Genomic DNA, 6,306 nt, shown 5'->3' on the forward strand with positions numbered 1-6,306 from the left:
AATTGTTACCATTGTGGGAAGCCTGGACATATGAAAAAGGATTGCAGAAAATTGAGGGCAAAACAAGGATATACAAAATGAAATAAGCCCCCTGGGCTTTGCCGCCAATGCGGCAAGGGGCTTCATTGGACCAATGAATGTCGTTCTAAAACTGATAAATACGGCAATCCTATTGGCAACCCACATTCGGGAAACTACTTAGAGGGCCTCAGTCCCCAGGGCCCAAGAACAATACAAGGGACTCAATTGGATGCGCCTCCCACTCCTCAAGTAACCCCTTTGTTTTCCAACAACCCTTGGAGATGACTGCTACACGAGGAATAACCAAACCTTTAATGGTGTCAGATTTACACTCTGCAACTTCAGGAAGTGCGGCTGCTGATTTGCCTCTTGCTGAAAATGTTCTTTTGTCTCCGGGAGGTGGCATTTATAAATTAAGGACAAACATATTTGGCCCATTGCCTAAAGGCACCTTTGGCTTAATATTGGGCCGCAGCAGCGCAGCTTTAAGAGGCCTAACCATAATTCCTGGAGTTATAGACTCTGATTTTGTTGGAGAGATTTTAATTATGGTTTCTATTTCTGTTACACTTCATTGTTGGCTGGAGAACGTATAGCACAAATACTTATCTTCCCTTTTTTGCTCTTCCTAATGAAAGGTCAGGAGGTTTTGGTAGTATTGGGCAACATATATTTTGGGAGATGCTTATCAAGGATTCTCGCCCCGTTCTTTCCTTAACCATACAAGGAAGGAGCTTTGAAGGGTTAATAGACACAGGGGCAGATGTTTCAGTCATTTCCGCTCAACAATGGCCCCGAGACTGGAACAAAGAAAAAAGTCCTCTAATGCTGACAGGATTAGGCTCCATTGCAGATGTTTGGAAAAGTACTTGTCCTTTACAATGCCAGTTCCATAATGGAAAAACAGCTTTTGTCACTTTTTATATTGTTAGAATACCTATTAATATATGGGGAAGGGATCTTCTCTCTCCCATGGGGGCTTCTGTAACCGTTCCGTCGGAAAACTAGTGGCCACTGCTCAAGTTTCTCGGGCACTCCCATTAAAATGGATAATTAATACTCCTAAATGGGTTGAGCAGTGGCCATTACCAAAAATGAAGATCGAGGCCTTAGAGCAATTAGTATCAGAGCTCGAGCACACAATCTGGCCATTGTTCTGTTGCTACTGACCCAATAACTTGAAAGTCAGATACTCCTGTTTGGGTAGAACAATGGACCTTCTCAAAAAAAAAAAAATAGCAGCAATACAACTTATGGAACAATAGCTTAAAGAAGGACATACCGAGCCTTCCAATAGTCCATGGAATACTCCCATTTTTGTTATTAAGAAAAAATGAGGTAAATGAACTTATCATCTGGATCCTTAAATGCACATGTGCTTCTGTCTGGGGGATTAAATGAAAAGCTGGACGCAGCTATTTCCCTCCCCCAGGTCACACCGAAACATCGGTTGGCCCTTCAGCAAACTCATAAACCTATTTCGTGGCCACTTCTGTATCTGTTTTGTCCTGTTTGTCATTGTCATTGTCATTGTTAGTCTTATCTGTAGAATTTCTGTGAGAGGGAATATAGTAACCTCTAGTATATATATATAGATGTGAATATGCAATTCGGTCTGGCTTGCCTGCTGGGTTTGATTCTGTGGCTCCACGGGTGGGCACCCTTAAGGTCCCAAAAAGCCTATGGAGTCTGACTGTGCCTGTCTGCGATTTTGTGGTAAACGGCATACAGTCTATGGTGGCATCGGAATAGTTTCCAAAGCTGAGACCACTACAGCTAAGCATCCCTTAAGTTCTTTTGGGACACGACCAAACTGACATCTGACTGGTCTCATTAGAGAGGGCACCCCCAACCCTTTGTCTGTCTTTGTGACATTGCCTCACTAAAAGAGTGCCCAACCAATATCTGGAAAAACCTCATAAAGGGGACCTTATTGGGTCTGGCTGAAATAAATTTAGACTGAAGGGGATGTTAACTCTCTCCTGTTCTCTGTTTCTCTTTCTAGTAAATGTTGAGGGCTTCTCACTCATTCTTTTCCCAGATTAATGGCTATAATTGAAGCCAACTGTGGCTGGTTTACCTCGGGACGGGGACTTTAAGGAATATTCCCAAGCAGCTGCCAAAACTCCTTTTGTTTCGGGGAAGTTCCTTGTCTTCTCCAGACTGATATAGACTGCCTGACAAACTTTAGGTCTTCTCCTCTGTCTAAGCTCACAAAATTTAAAACTGCTAATTCTCTTTCTCTGCCTCCTGCTGTCAACTTGCCTCTTCTGCCTTCCCCTCCCCCTCCTGTTTCCAAATAGAAAAACTGGGCAGATCATTCCACCAGATTGTTACTCAATTAACGAATGCTCAGATATCTTTATGTTTACAATTTAATGAAAATTGGCAGATTTCCCTTGTTTCATTTCCTGGTTCATTTTCTAATCACTATCCATCATCTAAATTGATTGATTTTCTTCGAACTAACCCCATGATACCTCAATCTCCGATTTCAGATGTTCCAGTTAAAGGACCCACTGTTTTTATTGATGCAAATAAAAATACTGCTGGATATTGGACTTTTAAACGTTCTAAAGTCCTTCCCCATTCATTCTCCTCCGTGCAGCCTGCTGAGCTGTGGGCTATTTATTTAGTTTTGCAAGACTTTCCTCAACTCACTGTTAACATTGTTTCAGATTCTCGGTATGCTGTTCTCTCTTGTTTGCAGCTTCCTCAGGTTTCACTGCTTATAACTCTTAAGACAGATATTGACAAATTGTTTTATCAGGTACAACGATCACTTCTGTGGCGTTCAGAATTAATTTTCTTTACCCATATTCGTGCACATTCCGCCCTTCCTGGACCCTTGTCATTCGGAAATACTATAATTGATGCATTGCTTTATCCTATAGAAGCAGCAAAACAAGAGCATCGTTTGCAACATACTAACTCTAAAGGATTAAAAAAATCTTATTGTTCGCTCTTGTTCCATTTGTGCACCTTTTACCTTACCATTTACCCCACCAGGTGTCAACATAAGAGGATTGCAAGCAAATCAGGTATGGCAAATGGATGTAATTTTTATTTCATCCTTTGGACAACAAAAATGCGTCCATCATACTATAGATACATGCACACATTTCCAAGGGGCTATTGCATTACATTCTGAAAAGGCTGACGCTGTTATTACTCATTTATTATCTTGTTTTGCAGTTATGGGGGTCCCAAATGAATTGAAAACTGATAATACACCCGCCTACCAATCTGCAAAATTAGCTCATTTTTTATCCCAATATCATGCAATTCATACTTTTGGCATCCCTTGTAATAGTCAAGGATAAGCTATCATTGAAAAGCTAATCGTACTTTATGTGAGTATATTGAAAACATAAAAAAGGGGGAACAGGAGAGATTTATGAAACCAAAAGACATCTTGAATAAAACCTTACTTACTTTTAATTTTCTGAATATTTGAAGCAAAGAAAATCTATCAGCAGCAGAATTGCATTTTCGAAGGAAAGAAGAGGAGAAGATGGCTGTGGTTACCTGTCAGGTAATGTATGCGCAAGCGATAGAGTATACTTATTGGGCTTATGTTCCTAATCCTCCTCTTGTGAGAGCTGTCTCTTGGGGTGAACCTGAAGTACAGGTATGCACCAATGAAACTGCATTCTTCCCACCACCCACGTGTGGAAGAATTGAGCATCTGTATCATCATAATAATCAATATAACATAAGTAATGTTACTGTTGCAGTGGAAGGCCTCCCCTTGTGCATCGGAGGACATCCCTTTTGCCTCTCTACAAGAAAGCATAATCATTACTCTTATAATACCTGGGGGGTAACATATAATAATTATCATCCTGCTGTCTTTACTGTGCTTGTTTCCACCAGGGGATTCAACACCTCTACGACGCCAATGAGTCACCATCCTAATACCTTTATACCATTATGCCCTTCTAATTTTTTTTATTCCTTCTCTAGAATCTTTGGAATGGGAAAGATGCCGAGGTCATCGGCCCTTTAAGGTCATGAATTTTTCTGGATTTGTTATTGTAGATTGGAGCCCTGATCATGGTCAAATTTTGGAAAAATAGTTTAACAAAACTTTCACATGGCATCGAATTAATGGTACTTTAATGCGTAATGGTAATGAAACCGTAAAATGGCAGCAGTTTGCACTCGTTCCCCCTCAGTTGCAATTGTTAGGGTATCCCCACTTTCAAGGGAATATTTGGAAATTATGGGCAGTTTCAGGGAATCTCGCTATATGGTCAGGAAACTATACTTTGGGTAAGACTGACAGTTCAGGTCCCTTTCATGTTAACTTGCATGTTAATAAATCCTATTCTGCTACGGCTTGTCTAAAATACCCCTTTGCATTGATGTATGGGAATTGGACTTGGAATGCCACAGAGGGATCTATATCATGTAATCATTGTAATCTAACACAATGTGTAAATCAGTCATGGTGGAAAAGTTATGAAACACAAATCAATAACTCTAATTTTTCATTAGTGATTGTTAAAACTCGAACCGAAGTATGGCTACCTGTAAATTTGACAAGACCTTGGTCGGACTCTTTTGCTGTATCTCATTTGGTGACTGCTATACAAACCTTGCTTCACCGGTCCTGACGCATGCTTGGACTAATCATAGCTTCGATTTTTGCAGTGGCTGCAGTTACTGCAACCGCTGCCATGGCTGGACTTGCTTTGCATCAAGGGATTCAAACAGCAGACTTTGTACGGGAATGGCATAAAGAATCTCATTTATTATGGCAACAACAACGAGATCTGGATGCACAACTTGTAAATGATGTACTCAATCTTCAACATATTGTTTCGTGGCTTGGGGATCTATTAACTGTCTTATCCACAAAAAGTGTATTGAAATGTGATTGGAACTCCTCTCAATGATGTATAACATCTGTGCCTTTTGACATGAGTGAAGGTTGGGAAAAGGTGAAACGGTCATTAACAGTGCATCAAAACCTAACTAAGGAAATTATGGAGTTAGAGCAGCAAATTTTGTCTAAAATTAGCAAAACGCTACCTGACATTACTGGGTCAAATCTGTTAAAGGATTTACAGAAAGGGATAAATAATTTGAATCCTCTTGGGCATGTGTCTACCCTAATTGGAACTGTTCTCGTGAATACTTTATTCATATGCTGTGTTATTATTTTAGTCTTCCGGTGCTGGCGAAGAAGGCAACAACTAAAAAAGGATAGACAACGCGTTCTCGCAGCCTTACAGTTTGCTACCGGTTCTCAGAAAAAAGGGGGAGATGTGGGAGCCCGACAGTGACCACAAGAAAGCGTGGTTAGGGATGTAGAGATGTACATGCACACGGGACTCTCTGCCTGGGCAGATCATGCCTTCAAACAGGATGTTCTGCCAAGGGGCCTGCACATAATATCCAAGGTTAATGATAATGCTCGCACACGAGGGAACATGCCCTCCTTAGAAATAAGGAAGAGGCTGGAATTGTGAGCAGGCCTCTGAGTAAACATGTTGTGGTCGCTTCCTCCCTTTGCTCCCCCCTGTCCTTGAAATGTGTTTGGCTACTTGCCCTTATTTGGTAAAGGAATGCATCTTGTAGATTTCAGTTTGTATCCAGTTACCGGGGTATAAAATAAACCACAAGAGGGGCTTGCGTAGAATTGTTCCTCCAGCCGGAGTTGTGTCTATGTCTGTCTTTTGTGTGTGTCTTGTCTTTGTGTCATTTCGTCCGCAACATCGACCCTCCCCTACTCATGCTATGTCTCTCTCTCACAAATAAAAACATTTTAAAAAAAGAAGAGACAAAGAAAAACACTATAAAATCATAATGGGAACAATCCAACAAAATCTAACAAATGTTAATATATATGTGCCCAACATGTGAGCACAAAAATACACAGAACTGTTAATAATAAACATAATATACCTAATCGATAGTAATATAATAACACTAGGGAATTTTCACATCACATTTACATGGATAGATCATCTAAGCAGAAAATAAACAAGGAGGGGCGCCTGGGTGGCTTAGTCAGTTAAGCGTCCGACTTCCACTTAGGTCATGATCTCGTGGTTCGTGGGTTCGAGCCCCGCGTTGGGCTCTGTGCTGACTGCCAGCTCAGAGCTTGGAGCCTCTTTCAGAGTCTGTGACTCCCTCTCTCTCTGACCCTCCCCTGCTCACGCTGTCTCTCTCTCTCTCCTAGAAATAAATAAAACATTTAAAAAAAGAAAAGAAAAAAAGAAAATAAACAAGGAAACAGTGCCTTTGAATGATACAGTGGACCCAATGAATATAAGT

At 40.8% G+C, this 6,306-nt stretch overlaps 1 long non-coding RNA gene across 1 annotated transcript in view; it reads left to right on the forward strand.

Annotated features, from left to right (window-relative positions):
* LOC120224543 overlaps window positions 1-5,301 on the forward strand; it is a 9,716-nt gene extending 4,415 nt beyond the window's left edge. The window contains exons 2-3 of the long non-coding RNA XR_005526603.1: window positions 3,481-3,556; window positions 5,194-5,301. This is a non-coding gene — a long non-coding RNA (uncharacterized LOC120224543). The remainder of the gene's footprint in view (window positions 1-3,480; window positions 3,557-5,193) is intronic.
* Window positions 5,302-6,306: the final 1,005 nt, after the last annotated feature.

Source organism: Hyaena hyaena, unplaced genomic scaffold, assembly GCF_003009895.1.
Source record: "Hyaena hyaena isolate Hyena2069 unplaced genomic scaffold, ASM300989v1 scaffold_1217, whole genome shotgun sequence".
NCBI classification, from domain to species: Eukaryota; Metazoa; Chordata; class Mammalia; order Carnivora; family Hyaenidae; genus Hyaena; species Hyaena hyaena.